The following is a 15,566-nucleotide window of genomic DNA, read 5'->3' as shown; positions in this document are numbered from 1 at the left end:
AAAAAGCAGGTTATTAAAACTATCTATTGCATTATTTCCTTTTTAGAAAAAAGAATCAGCAGTATAAACACATACATGCGTAAAAATGCTAGAACGACAAACACCAGTACTTCCGTAATATCATTTACATATGGATGATAATAAGATGTGTGTGTTTTTTAGTCTATTTTCAAAGTCTGCTGCACTGAGCATGAATTACATTTTTTTAATGCAAAGTGATTTTTAACATTAACACTGTAATTAAAACTATGAATTGTTGATTCTTCTTGCCTGTTGAAAACCTCTTATATGATGTACTATGTCTATAACTATGTTTAACAAACAAACTTTTTTGAGGTCAAGGAAATTACCGGTATGTTCTCCCATAAAACTGACCCTGGTAGCAATTTTTAAAAAACAAGATTATTAAACTGAACTAAAGGAAGTTTTCTAATACATTCAGTTCAGCTCATTTCAGTTCAGTCGCTCAGTCGTGTCCGACTCTTTGTGACCCCATGAATCGCAGCACACCAGGCCTCCCTGTCCATCACCAACTCCCGGAGTTCACTCAGACTCAAGTCTATCAAGTCGGTGATGCCATTCAGCTTTAGCATCGGTCCTTCCAATGAACACCCAGGACTGATCTCCTTTAGGATGGACCGGCTGGATCTCCTTGTAGTCCAAGGGACTCTCAAGAGTCTTCTCCAACACCACAGTTCAAAAGCATCAGTTCTTTGGCACTCAGCTTTCTTCACAGTCCAACTCTCACATCCATACATGATCACTGGAAAAACCATAGCCTTGATAGACATTAGACAGTCATTATTGCCACTCCTAAAAGGTAACTCTTTATAAAAAGAAATGAGTCTTTTTTTGTTTTTTTGCCTGTGCCATGCCGCATACAGGATCATAGTTCCCCAACCAGGGATCAAACCTATGCCCCCTTAAGTGGAAGCTCGGAATCCTAACCACTGGACCACCAGGGAATTCCCAGAAATGAGCCCTTTTTAGAGGGCATTTTAAATGATTCTATTGTGAAATTTTCATTTCCAAACAGTTAGTTTAGGAAACCAAAGGACAGCTGAAAAAGGCAAGAGGAGAAAACAACAAACACTTGAATGATATATAAACATGGTCTGAACAATTTCCATATACACCCAAGTCCCAAAATTCAAAATTCTTTCCTTTGACCAAACTTTCATACTACCATCTGTTTGTTCATCTATCTTTGCACTAGTTGCCAAATGATGTTAGGTGCTGTGTATACAAAAATGATTACCACAATCAACGTAAAGAATTTAGGGGACATTGTCAGAAGAGTAAATGTGCTATAAATATACATAACCTATGAGCTGTAACATAAAAGCGGTATAATAGAAATATAAAAACAGTGTTACAGAAGAGTTGCCAGGAAGAGTTGAGGGAAGTTTAATAAAGGAAAAATAAACTTGGCTGAGTTTTGAAGCAACAATAGGGATGTGATAGATGAAAAAGAAGGAATAAAATATGTGAAATCATGTAGGCACACAAGAAAACAGGGTAGAGTTTATGGTATTTCAAAGAGTGGTGGTGGTGATTAACCTGTATGGAACAAGATCAAGAAGACTTTTTCAGCCTATGCAAATCTGACCTCTACCCTCGAAGCCAGGGATTAGCCAACTTCTTCTGTAAAGAACCAGAGAGTGCACATTTTTGGCTTTGCAGACCAAACGATCTCCGCCAGGACTATGCATCTCTGCTGTTATACAGCACAGACACTATGTGGACAAATGAGCATATGCCTGTATTCCAATAATACTTAATTTACAAAGCAAGCAGCAGACCAGACCTGGCCCACAGCTCGGAGTCTGTAGGCCCTTGCTTTGAGAACTAGGGAACTGCCAGAGGCTTGTAAGCAGGGAAGACAAGATCAGTGCTGTGATTTGAAAGATAATTCTGGGAGCAGGAGTATGGAGAAGGGACTGAAGGAATATGTTAAAGACACCTTCTAGACAGAAAGAGAATAGGGATATGAACTGAGGCCAGACTGGTACAGGCTAAAGAAAAGGGTTTTGTTTGAGAAATACTAGCATGGTATTATCCACAAGCAAGCAAGAGCTAAGAATGACTACGTTTGGGTGCTCAATGCCTGGCAAGACACCACTAACCGAAACAGGGAAGGGAGAATGGGAGAGTTTGAGCATAATGGGCTTGAAATGATGAAGGGCCTGCAGGTGGAGAGGTGCCAAAGACATGCACAGAGGAACAGTGGTTTAAGACAGAAAAAGAGGCTGGAGGTTTGCAGTGATTAAGTGGTAGCTGAACTCATGGGCGCAGCTAGCGTATCTGGAGGAGGAAACGCGGAAGAGGGCGGAGGACTGACTCAGTGCTCATCTGAGACTCCCTTCCTTCCTTCCTTGCATCACTGTGTGCCAGGCATCACAGCGGACTACACACAGTGGGACTTAACCAGCACAAAACTCCTCTAGAACATGTATGGAGTACTTACAGAACATGCCTTACAAGCAAGGTACTGTGGGAAAAACAAAGATGAATAAAACTTGGCACCCATCATCAGGAGGTGAACAAACTGGCAGAGAAATCAACTGAGATGTTTTTTAAATCGTTACAATTTGTAAAAAAAAAAAAAAAAAACAACAAAACTGTTACCCCCTCACCCCCAAATCAGGAAATTAACAAAATTTAAATACTGTCCAAGATAGTAGGTCTACATAATCAGACAACTGACTCAAAAGAGACAGAAATAAAATCTATGGGAATTCGCTGGTGGTCCAGCGCTTAGGGCTCTGTGCTTTCAAATGCCGAGGGCCCAGGCTCAACCCCTGGCTGGGGAGCTAAAGTCCCACAAGCTTCACGAGGCGGTCAAACTAAACGTGTAAGAGTCATACAGAGTAAAACATACATCTCCCCACCTCTACGACTACTACTGGCTATTAGTTACAAGGTGCTTATCGGTTACAGACAGCTCCACTCCATCCTCGGAGGAACTCTTTGCACAGACTATTCCACTGACTCCTCACAAATACTCTAAGGCAATTACTAAGATTCTATGGTATTACTAAAAAAAGGTTTAGAGAAGAACTGGCCCAAGGTCACACAGCTAGCAAGAAGGAAAGCCAGGATTCCACTGAAGCTCACATCTGATTCTAAAACCCATTTTGTGACCATTACACTGTACCTATGCCAGAGAGATTCACAGCATTCCTCTCATTTCTGGTTTCTTGAGCAGAAAGTTACTATCCTACTGCCTGTGGTGAAGAGAGCAAGAAAAACAAGATGGAAGAGAAAGGGCCCCAATTTACAGGAACCCTGTGACCACCCAGAAATAGAAGAAAGCCATCCAATGAGATCCACAATGACAGTGTGATTAGTGTTGATTCAAATCTTGCCAAGCGAGTCTGGAGAATACAAGCTCTCTTCTTGGGTTGCTACAAACCTGGTTTCTGGGCACTCACAGTGTGAATATTTTATAGGCCTTAAGATCCAACAGAATGAATTATTCAGAGAGCTAAAGCACTTTTGGAAAAGACATTTTACATACTTAATCTCAGGATGCTTCTTTGCCTTCTCACCTATAAATCATCTATTAAACAGAAATAAAATTTAGGAAGTAGCATCAATTTTGGTAAAAGATTTAAAACTAAAAGCCAAAGTAAAGGACAGGGAGCTTAGGTTTCTAAGGAGACTCTAATCTTGTAGCTATACAATTTGCCCCAGTAATATCCTTAACAACTTTTAATTATTCAAAACATGAATTATTCAAAATGGTGAACCTTCCCTATACTGCCTCCCTATGCAGTTGATTCACAGATTTACGTTTCCATACATCCAACTACTTGCCTGACACCCTCTGGCTGTCTCAGTCACTTCAAAATCAGCAGGTCCAAACACAAATTCAAATGCATGGTCCCCTCCTCCAAATCTGATCCTATTCCAGTATTCTCGCAATTAATGAATCACCAGTCATTCGATTACATAAGCCAGAAATTCAGGTGTCTTCCTCTTTACTTCTTTCTTACCTCTCACATCCCTTACCTGATTGTGCCTCCTTTAACTCTCTCAGGGCTTCCCTGTGGCTCAGCTGGTGAAGAATTTGCCCGTGATGTGGGAGACCTGGGTTTGATCCCTGGGTTGGGAAGATCCCCTGGAGAAGGGAAAGGCTACCCACTCCAGTATTCCAGCCTAGAGAATTCCATGGACTGTACAGTCTATGGCGTTGCAATGTGTTGGACATGACTGAGCAACTTTCACTTAACTCTCTCAAGTCTAACTTCTCCACGTCTCCCTTCCAGCACCATCACCTGAAGATGGAGAGAGGTCCCTCTCCCACCTGTCCCATGACAACAGGTACCCAACTGATCCAGCCTCACCCATCGTGCCCTCATCAATACGTTCCCCATACCACAGCTAGAATGTTGTTGTTGCTTTTAAAAGGCACAAAGCTGGCATCTCCTCCCTGCTTAAAACCTTTCACCGTCTTTCCATTTCTAAAGACAAAGACGCTGTAGCACGGCCCAGCACTTTTTCTCCTCAAGCTGCTCTTGAAATATTTTCTCCTCTCTCTCCCAATGATCCTCGTTTTTCTTGTAGTGCCTTACACTTGCTGAATCACCCCATATAAACCACATCCTCTCCGCGTGAAACCTACATTTCCACCCCCAGCTCACCTGGTTAACTCCTACTCATGATGCCAGATGTCCCCTTAGTTGTGACTTCTCCACTCAAACATCAGCTTTCCTTTCATTCATTCAAGGTTTATTTAAGGAGTGCCGGCTACACGCCAGGCCCTGCTGTGGACACTTAAGATACAAGAATGAGAAGATAAAAACCACTGGCCATGTGGAGCTTTGGCAGTGCGAAAGAAGGGAGATGGGAACGACACAATAAACGTAATTGCACACACCTCACACGCTAGTAAAGTAATGCTCAAAATTCTCCAAGCCAGGCTTCAGCAATACGTGAACAGTAAACTTCCTGATGTTCAAGCTGGTTTTAGAAAAGGCAGAGGAACCAGAGATCAAATTGCCAACATCCACTGGATCATGGAAAAAGCAAGAGAGTTCCAGAAAAACATCTATTTCTGCTTTATTGACTATGCCAAAGCCTTTGACTGTGTGGATCACAATAAACTGTGGAAAATCCTGAAAGAGATGGGAATACCAGACCACCTGATCTGCCTCTTGAGAAATTTGTATGCAGGTCAGGAAGCAACAGTTAGAACTGGATATGGAACAACAGACTGGTTCCAAATAGGAAAAGGAGTACGTCAAGGCTGTATATTGTCACCCTGTTTATTTAACTTCTATGCAGAGTACATCATGAGAAACGCTGGACTGGAAGAAGCACAAGCTGGAATCAAGATTGCCGGGAGAAATATCAATAACCTCACATATGCAGATGACACCACCCTTATGGCAGAAAGTGAAGAGGAACTCAAAAGCTTCTTGATGAAAGTGAAAGTGGAGAGTGAAAAAGTTGGCTTAAAGCTCAATATTCAGAAAACGAAGATCATGGCATCCGGTCCCACCACTTCATGGGAAATAGATGGGGAAACAGTGGAAACAGTGTCAGACTTTATTTTTCTGGGCTCCAAAATCACTGCAGATGGTGACTGCAGCCATGAAATGAAAAGACGCTTACTCCTTGGAAGGAAAGTTATGACCAACCTAGATAGTATATTCAAAAGCAGAGACATTACTTTGCCAACAAAGGTTCGTCTAGTCAAGGCTATGGTTTTTCCTGTGGTCATGTATGGATGTGAGAGTTGGACTGTGAAGAAGGCTGAGCGCCGAAGAATTGATGCTTTTGAACTGTGGTGTTGGAGAAGACTCTTGAGAGTCCCTTGGACTGCAAGGAGATCCAACCAGTCCATTCTGAAGGAGATCAGCCCTGGGATTTCTTTGGAAGGAATGATGCTAAAGCTGAAACTCCAGTACTTTGGCCACCTCATGCGAAGAGTTGACTCATTGGAAAAGACTCTGATGCTGGGAGAGATTGGGGGCAGGAGGAGAAGGGGATGACAGAGGATGAGATGGCTGGATGGCATCACTGACTCGATGGACGTGAGTCTGAGTGAACTCCGGGAGTTGGTGATGGACAGGGAGGCCTGGCATGCTGCGATTCATGGGGTCGCAAAGAGTCAGACACGACTGAGCGACTGATCTGATCTGATCTAGAAAATGATACATGCCATGCGGGAAACAAAGCAGACTAGGAGCACTGGGAGTGTGGACGAGAGTGGGGCCAGCTGAAAGGTCAAACTGGTGGACAAGGTAGGCCCCCTTGAAAAGATGACACCTGAAGGCATGGAGTTAGCCTCGTGAGTATCAGACAGAACAACAGCAAGGCAGAGGCCCCAGGGCAGGACGGGTTATTCAAGGAGCAACACGGAAGCAGGCGAGGTTGCAATGGAGTCAGTGAGCTGGGAAAGTAGACCAGAGAGGTAACAGGGTAGCCTCACAGGCTACTGTGAGAACTTTCGTCTTTACTGATTAAAATTGGGAGCCCTAAGGGAGAAGGCAATAGCAACCCACTCCAGTACTCCTGCCTGGCGAATCCCATGGACAGAGGAGGCTGGCAGGCTGCAGTCCATGGGGTCGCTAGGAGTAGGACACGATTGAAGCGACTTAGCAGCAGCAAGGGAGTCTGAGAAGTCTGCCAAACATTTAAAAGCATCCCTTAGGCTGTTGTGGGGAGAATAGACTGCTGGGGGAAGAGTGGAAGGAGCGAAACCAGTTAAAAGGTTGTTGAAATAATCCAAGTGGATGATGATAACGGCTTCCATGCTCTCCTGACTCCATGGCCAGATCTAATTCCCCTAGCATTTCAGTATTAATCTTCTATGTGATCAATACCTACCTCCCTCTGAAGAAAGTAAGCTCCACAAAGGACACCCACATCCGTTTTTGCTCACTGTGGTTCTCCCAGAGCTTAGCACAGTACATGGCATAAAGAAGGCACTCCAATACTTGCTGAATGACTGAATCTAAATATTCTGTCTTTCAAACTCTGAAATGCAATACATGTCTCATTATCCTGTCACCAAAAAAAGAAGAGTCTACTTTATACCTGAAGGTGAAGTCGCTCAGTCGTGTCCGACTCTTTGTGACCCCGTGGACTGTAGCCTACCAGGCTTCTCCGTCCATGGGATTCTCCAGGCAAGAATGCTGGAGTGGGTTACCATTTCCTTCTCCAGGGGATCTTCCCGACCCAGGGATCAAACCCGGGTCTCCCGCATTGGAGGCAGACATTTTAACCTCTGAGCCACCAGGGAAGCCCTAGATTTATTTAAATTGATAATTTGTAAACACTGGTAATAAAAAGCATTATTTCAGTGAAGGAAATAAAATCTTGCCATGACAATATATTTAAGCATATCAGTTCTTAAAACCATCCTCTGTGCTTTCTCAAGTCCATTTTCTGCCAGAACTTTCTAAAACTCAAATTGGGGGGACTTCCCTGGAAGCCTAGTGGTTAAGACTCCCTGCTTCCACTTGGGCATGGTTTTGCTCCCTTGCTGGGGAATTAAGATCTAATAAGCCGTGCGGCACAGTCAAGGAAAAAAAAAGTAGTTTAAAAACAAACTCAGGTGGGATCATGCCTTTTATTGTAAAACTTTCAATGGCTCAAGATAAAGCCAAATGACACAGGATACTTACAGTCTCTCCCTAATATAGCTTCCTTATCTCCTACTATCCTGAGGCACTCTTCACTCCAGTCACAAAGAAATAAAAGGGAGAAGACAGCCAATACTTACCAAACACTACTGTTAGGCAAACTGTTAGATATTTTCAATATATTCATGTATATATTTCTGTATCTATTTCTGTATATCTGTGTCCTTGGAATGGCTCTTCATCTCTTTGTCTACAGACACACTCCCAATTCAACTTTTAGGACACACAGAAGCCAAGTTCGGAAATAACTGAACCAGATGACATCAAGGGTCCCCTCCATTTCGAAGATTCTGAGAACCATCATCTTTCCAGTCATGAAGTAGTCGCCAAAAGCAATACGAGCTAGAAGGTTCAAAAGATTTCACCATTAAACTCATCTATGACAAAAAATACAATTAACCAACCAAGTGAAATGTGTAAGCCATAATTAACCAACCAAGTGAAATGTGTAAGCCATAACTGGTCCTCATTTCAAAAAAAAAAAACTTTTAAGGCACTCTGGGCCAACTGGGGAAATCAGAATACAGGTCAGAGAACATTACAGAATTGTGGTTATGTAAAGAGAATGACCTTGTTAGGAGATGCTTGCTTACTATTTGGGGGTGAGGTGTCAGTGTCAGCAACATATGAGCAAATGGTTCAGCAAAGAAAAAGAAAAAAATGAGACAAATATGGCAAAATGTTAAATCTTTTGTTCAATTTTTCTGTATGTTTAAAAATTTTTTATAATAAAAAGCTGGAAAAAAATAGAGTGGCAGATAATCATGAGTTGCTACCTAAGTAAGATGACTGCTACACAACCCCAGAGCTGATCTAGCCACAGGAAAACATCACTCACTCTCGGAAGCCACCTTTACCCAGGTTTCCCCGCAGGAGCCCTGCCTGGGAATCTTTGAGTCCTCTGAGATTGCTCAGAAAATGCTCTCCTCCCCTGTTCAGGGAAACTGGCCCCGGGTCACAGCTCTGAACCCAAGTAGGTGAAAGGGAACCCACCTGGCAAACAGTAATGGGCAGGTAAAGACCTGAGTAAGAATGTTGCCAAAGGGCACAAAGGAAGTAGACGCCAATTACCCTCCTCCAGCGCCAGCCACCACCCAGGCAGCTGAAAGTACAGTCCATGGAGTGAGCACCAGCCTGGGCCCTCGCCTACATCAGCCTCTTCCCAGCTGTGCCTTCCTGGCCAGGCTCATTTAATTTCATTTTTAATGGAATAGTTGCTATGTGACTGGCACTGTTCAGGCTTTTTTTTTTTTTTAATTGGAGGATAATCGTTTTGCAATGTGTTGATTTCTGTTGTACAGCAATGGCAATCAGCTATAAGCATACATATACTCCCTCCCTCCTGAAGCTCCCCATCCCCAGCCCACCCTCTGGGTCATCACGGAGCACCAAGCTGAGCTCCCAGCGCTATGCAGCGGGTTCCCACTAGCTGTCTATTTTAAACATGATGGCGCATATATGCCAATGCTACTCTCCATTTGTCTTACCCCCTCATTCCCCTGCGGAGTCCACAACTGTTCAAGCTTTAAACATCCCTAGGTTTTGGTCTTCTGATGTGTAAACTGGGGATATGACAGCACGTCCCTCGATAAGTGAGAATTAAAAAGACAGGCCAGAACACTGGGCTCACTCAATGCTATCAACCACTACCCACCAAGAAGAGGGTTCACAAACATCACAAACATAGGACCGCTTTGAAGACGGCCTTCTGTTTATGGCAGTACTGCCATTCAGTTCAGTAGCTCAGTCGTGTCCAATCTTTGCGACCCCATGAACCGCAACACACCAGGCCTCCCTGTCCATCACCAACTCCTGGAGTCCACCCAAACTCATGTCCGTTGAGTCAGTGATGCCATCCAACCATCTCATCCTCTGTCGTCCCCTTCTCCTCCTGCCTTCAATCTTTCCCAGCATCAGGGTCTTTTCAAATAAGTCAGCTCTTCGCGTCAGGTGGCCAAAGTATTGGAGTTTCAGTTACCACTTGGTCAAAAACAACTATTACTATCTTTGGGTGAAGATGTATCCAAGCATCTCATTTTGCTCCCTCCTGAAACATCACTAAAAACTGCAATCAGTAAAAGGAGTCGTGAACACAATGATGAGAACAGAAGAGACAAGAGCAGTAAAATTTTGAAAGTTGCAAAGCAGATGGACCATGGTCACTGACTGAGCATGCCCAAGAAAGCTGGACGTCCAAGCCAGTAGCAGGAAAAGCTGAGAACCAACACGGTAAAGACTTGAGGGAGGCAGGAAAACAAGTTAGGGCCCAGAACCTGTCCCTTTTCTCTTTGCTCGGTCTTTCAGTCATGTCTGGCCCTTTGCGATCCTACAAACTGTAGCCAGCCAGGCTCTTCTGTCTGTGGGGATTCTCCAGGCAAGAATGCTGGAGTGGGTTGCCATGCCCTCCATGGCCTGGCAACTGCCTCATCCATATCCAGATAGAAGTCTGAGGTTTTCCCCTACATCTGGCCTTCTGGACTGAGGGATACCATGCACAATGGCAGACTCAGGCATCATCCTGAAAACTGGACAGAAGTTTGCCATTCCTCTGTTCTGGTGCAGGAGACTGAAGCTAGATCCCTTCCAGACAGGAGTCTGGAAAGCTACGCAGAGAAGGGAAACTTAAAATCATTACAACCTCAGAAACAAGAGAACATACTGCATCTTAAAGCAAGAACAGCATGTTATCGTAAGGAACACTCAGAGACTAAAAAATAGCCTTTGAATATTAAAAGTATAACCATGGGGTTTTCTTAAATCCAAATATAAAGTTTGGGAAGTAGAAGTTAAGAAAATCTAGCCGTAAGTAGATGGAAAACAGAAGAAAACAGGTAAGAAAATGAGAAGACCTTTACAAGGCTCACATCCAAGTAACAGGTGTTTCAGGAGGAACTACAGAGAAAACATGAGGGAGAAAAATAACAAAATATTCAGGAAAACTTCTCCAGAATAGGAAGAACTGTATTTTCTGATTTAAAGGGCCCATCAGATACTCAAAATAATGGATGAAAATAGACCTACACTAAGACAGACTATTTTAAATTTCAAATCATTGAAGTCAAAGCAGAAAATGTATGTGTGTGCGTGCTTAGTTATGTCTGACTCTTTGAGATCCCATGGACTGTAGACCTCCAGGCTCCTCTGTCCATGGAATTTTCCAAGCAAGAGTACTAGAGGGGGTTGCCACTTCCTTCTCCAGGGGATCTTCCTGACACAGGGATCGAACCTGCATCTCCTGCATTGCAGGCAGATTCTTTACCCACGGAGCCATTAGGGAAGCCGCCAAATCACTGAAGTCAAAGCAGAGAACAGTCTGCGGAAATTAAAACACAAACAAACAACAAAAAAAGGTTCACAAAGGATCAGGAATCATAATTCTCCTTGTCAGGAGACTACTGCTGTCTGAGTGCCATCAGAGTGAGTGAAAAGCAACAAAAGAGAATACAGGAAAGATCCCCACACAGGAGAGCTGACGAGAGCCCCGCAGGGCCCCCAGACTCGGACAACCTGCTGGAATGAAGCGAGGTCCCACTGCTCCGCCAGCTTTTTCACTTGAGGACTGAATGCCGTGAACCTGGCCCAGACTCCTACTAATCCGTCCTCAGCTGGGCTTGGCTGGATCATGATCATACACTGAGGCAGTTCCTGTTCTCTTTCGGAGTCCTGCAGCCAGCATCAGCAAAGGACACGCACTTCCCTGACAGAAGGTTCTGCTTTGACCTACCCTGGTAACTGCAGGGAGGCCACAGAGAGCCGGCCACGCCCTCTGACCGTATCTCTGCTGTCCTTCCAGTGTTCACTTCACATTAAAGCCTCCCAGATCCCCTGAGACCGTAGTAAACGTCTCCCAAGACTCACCCAGAACACTGTCCACTGACCCCTTCAGAAAGGGCTCCTGTGGGGAAAAGTCAAGGAAGCTGAAGCCGTTCTGTCTCCCTCATTTTTCCTGGAAGCGTTTATCTCAAAGTGACAATAAATCCTGTCCTTTCCTTACATGGTCAGCATTGTGCTCGCAATTACGAAACAAAATTTTAATCTCAAAGGGAGAAAGCACTAGCATTTTTTTTAATAAGCCTGTTAGGACCTCATCTGGGCTCTTGGGGAAATAATTTCCTTATCTCAGTTTATTTAATGAACAATCCACTGTTAATAAAGACACAGTTTATCATCCTATAAGGTTTGTGCTTAACTGCAAAAATTAATAAGGTATGATCATTATAGCCTTGTAGAAATGATTCATCACAAAGGTATTACGATTTTGTTGCCCTCTGGAACATTAACCAATTATATCCAACCCAGCACTTTTATTGAGACAGTCCTTTCTCTAGGGACTACATAGATATCTGTTTCTTAAGTGCTCTTAAAAAACCTATTCTTGGCAGCACTCTCAGTAACAGTAAAATAAAACTTTGAAACATGCTATTTGTATGTAATATGTTTTTAACACTATTCACTCAAAACTAAATATACTGTTTAAAACATGTAAACATTTACATGTGTGTACATATACATATATGTGTATATTTATGGATTTGTGTGTAATGCTTATTTGATAAAGCAAGAGAAAGATTAACTTCTAGCACGACAGAGGCTCCCTCTGGAAGAAAGATGTAAATGTCTCCTTTCTTAACGTGGTTGTAGATACAGTGCTGATCACTGCAACAGTATTTATTCCCCACAACATTCTCCATACCCAAGATACCTTTTACAACAAAAGGAAGTTATTTCAAAAGAGAACAAGAATTCCAGTTACTGCTGTATATTCCAGGGGGATTACCACAGGAGGGTACTACACAACATACCTGTTCACATTTTCCCTTCCTCAGGGCCCTCTATTCATTCCTACTAAGCCAATCAAGTGAGTCAATATAACCTTAAAGTCAACACCACTATGTGGCAACAAGGTTAAAAAATTCACCATTATCTAACTCGGTACTCAACAAATTTTTTGATCCAGTCTCTAAATACTAAAAGACACACAGATACTAAGAAATGCATTTAAATCAAACAAATTAGCTACTGTCTTTATTTTTTTTTCTTTTTTTAAATTTTATTTTATTTTTAAACTTTACAATATTGTATTAGTTTTGCCTAGCTACTGTCTTTAAATTGTAAAGTCCTTCAAATTACAAAAAGATTCCACGTGAAAAGAGCATGAAAATTATACTCTAAAATACAATAATCCGTTTAAACTATCTGAGACTTATCCTACAATTTTCAAAGATATTCACATAGTAAATCTTTTAATGGCTAAAACTCAGAAACAACCAAAACATCCACCAATAAGGGGCCAATAAAATATATTAAAGTACTTCTAGACAGTGGCGTGCTTTACAGCATTTTTAAAATGAGGCATATCCACAATGATATGATTCTGTCCTTATATTAAGTAGGTTGCCCAACAGTATCATGGTACTATCCCCTTCTGGGGCTTCCCAGGTAGCACCACTGGCAAAGAACCTGCCTGCCAATGGACGAGATGTACGAGTTGCAGTTTCGATCCCTGGGTTGGGAAGATCCCCTGGAGGAGGGCAGAGCAACCCACTCCAGTATTCTTTCCTGGAGAATCCCAGGGACAGAGGAGCCTGTGGGCTATGGTCCATTGGCTCACAAAGAGTTGGACAAGACTGAGGTGACTTAACACAGCACATCACCTCCTAGGGACTGGAATTGAGGGTGCAAAGTAAAGAAACAAGGAGTTCTAATTTATGCTAACCTTTTACTTGATACACTTCTGTGCTGTTTCTTTTTTTTTTCTTTTCTTTTCTTTTTTTTTTTTTTTGGCACTTGAGATCTTAGCTCTTAGACCAGGAAGAGAATCCCTGCTCCCTGCAGGGGAAGCGCAGAGCTCTAACCACTGGACTGCCAGGAAATTCCCTGGTTTCAATTTTTCACTTGATGTTCTTCTGTAATGTTAAAAAAAAAAACAGTTCACAACCTGAATGTATTACGGTAATCGTTTAAAGGAGTTGATAATGATAAAATAAGATAAATTCTTCACCCTGGAGTCCAGAAGTGAATTCAGAAATGACCAGCCAGTTAGGGCTGCCCTAATCCTAGTGGGCGGAGGAGGATGGAGGTGGGGAAAGCGCGTCTCCGGAAGAGGAACACTGCGCCCTCCCCCTGCTCTCATTAAACCAGCCTTTCCTGCCTCACCGATACTCAAGATAACTCCGGGTTTTCTTTTTAAGGACAAAGAGGCTTGCAACAGTATTATCGGTTAAAAAAAAAAAAAAGTCTAATGTTTGTTCTACGTCTGAAAACTATGTTTGCAAAAAGAGATGACCAAATGTCTGAAGATGATGGAAAAGAAGTGTGACAAGCTGAGAGTCCGGGGCTTGGGAACTGTGAAGCTAAGGGGTGTTACAGTGCGGGTAGGTGAGGAGTTTGAGAGAAGAGGTGGCACACTGCGAAGAGAAATCAAGGTCTTTGAGAGGCACAAGGCTGACGACACATTCACTCCAATCGGAGGCTTGAATCCTTGCCCAACACACACACACACACACACACACACACACACACACACACACACACGAGGCTTGAATCCTTCCCCAACAATCCTTCCCCAACACACACACACACACACACACACACACACACACAGCGTCAGCAACGGGGCGGGAGCGAGGACAGTGCCTCTCATCATCAGCGCTTTGGCTTTAGGTCACGTACTTACCTTTCAAGTTAAGCACCTTCCCATGATTAACTGGAGAGTCAATTTATTGCTTAAAAACGAGAACGGCCGTCCCCAGTGCAACTACCTTTGCGACACGAGCTGCTCTGTTTCTCAAAGGACACCCAACCCTGTACGATCAATCCTCCAAAGAATGTCCATCCTCCTCCATCTCCACGCCACACCTCTGTACAGAGTCCGAAAAGTCCACTCAACACGGACCACATTCTCAGCAAGGAAGGGTTCAGAGCCAACGCGAAGAGGGGCGAAGAAGCCCCTGAGGGGCCCGGGGCCCCGCGCCGGCGCACCTCTTTCCCCTTCCCCGCAACGCCGGAAAGCCGACAGATACGAGATGGAAACCTTTCAGGGCAACCAACCCGACGACGAGAGATCGCGGCTCTCCCCGACCCCGACCCCCGAGCGCCGGCCACGGTCGCCGGAGCGGGCTGGTGAGGAAGGGGGCGGCGTCGCCCCGACGCCCCACGGACCCCGATACGCCCGGCGGCGGCGCCGCGCACCGGGGAGGCCCCGGGCGGGCCAAGGGTGCCTCCCTGCACCTCGGAGGCGGGCGCTGGTCCCCTCGCGCGCCCCCGAAACGGGCCGCCAGCACTCACCCGGCTTCCCCGACGCCCACGCCGACCCCCTGGGCTCACACGCAGAGGCGGAGGCGGCCACGCCGCGGCCGAGCCGGCGTCTTCCGCGCCACCTCAGCCCCGGGAGGGGAGCGCTCGACCGGCGCTAGGCTGAGGGCGCCGGCAGGGCGGGGCGCGGCGCCGTGCGCACCGCGGCAGCCAATCTGCGCGCAGCAAGTGGCCGGCCGGGGCGGGGCGGGGCTCGGGGGCTGGGCTCCGGGGGCGGGTCCTGACGCCAGGGGTCTGAGCTAGGGCGCCGCCCGCCAGGGTCCGAGTCCTCTGATTCGCGGATGCGTAGACAAGACCGGTCCCGAGGTCTGCTTCTGGGTGGCAACCCCGCTGCGTCTCTGCTCAGGAACTTCCAATTGTAGCATCCGTGAGATCGCGTGCAGAGGGTATCCCGGGACCCGGGGGCAGGGGCTCTCTTTGCCTATAGGCCCTTCGGCGTTGGCCAAGTGTAGGGCACGTGGTCCTGAAGGATTCTCTGGAAACTGCGGCCTGTAGAGATGTCCTTTTCTAATCCCCACCACTCAGAAATGATGCTTTTGAACCCGTGGTGTTGGAGAAGACTCTTGAGAGTCCCTTGGACTGCAAAGAGATCCAACC

At 45.0% G+C, this 15,566-nt stretch overlaps 1 protein-coding gene across 2 annotated transcripts in view; it reads right to left on the bottom strand.

Annotated features, from left to right (window-relative positions):
- TMEM50B (transmembrane protein 50B) overlaps nt 1-15,032 on the bottom strand; it is a 36,980-nt gene extending 21,948 nt beyond the window's left edge. The window contains exon 1 of one of the 2 annotated variants that reach the window (XM_061413994.1): nt 14,943-15,032. The gene's annotated coding sequence lies outside the window, so the exon portion shown is untranslated. The remainder of the gene's footprint in view (nt 1-14,942) is intronic. The other variant, XM_061414073.1, reaches the window with a different exon arrangement.
- Nucleotides 15,033-15,566: the final 534 nt, after the last annotated feature.

This window comes from Bos javanicus, chromosome 1 (assembly GCF_032452875.1).
Source record: "Bos javanicus breed banteng chromosome 1, ARS-OSU_banteng_1.0, whole genome shotgun sequence".
Taxonomy (NCBI): domain Eukaryota; kingdom Metazoa; phylum Chordata; class Mammalia; order Artiodactyla; family Bovidae; genus Bos; species Bos javanicus.
This window is presented reverse-complemented; position numbering and strand designations above follow the sequence as displayed.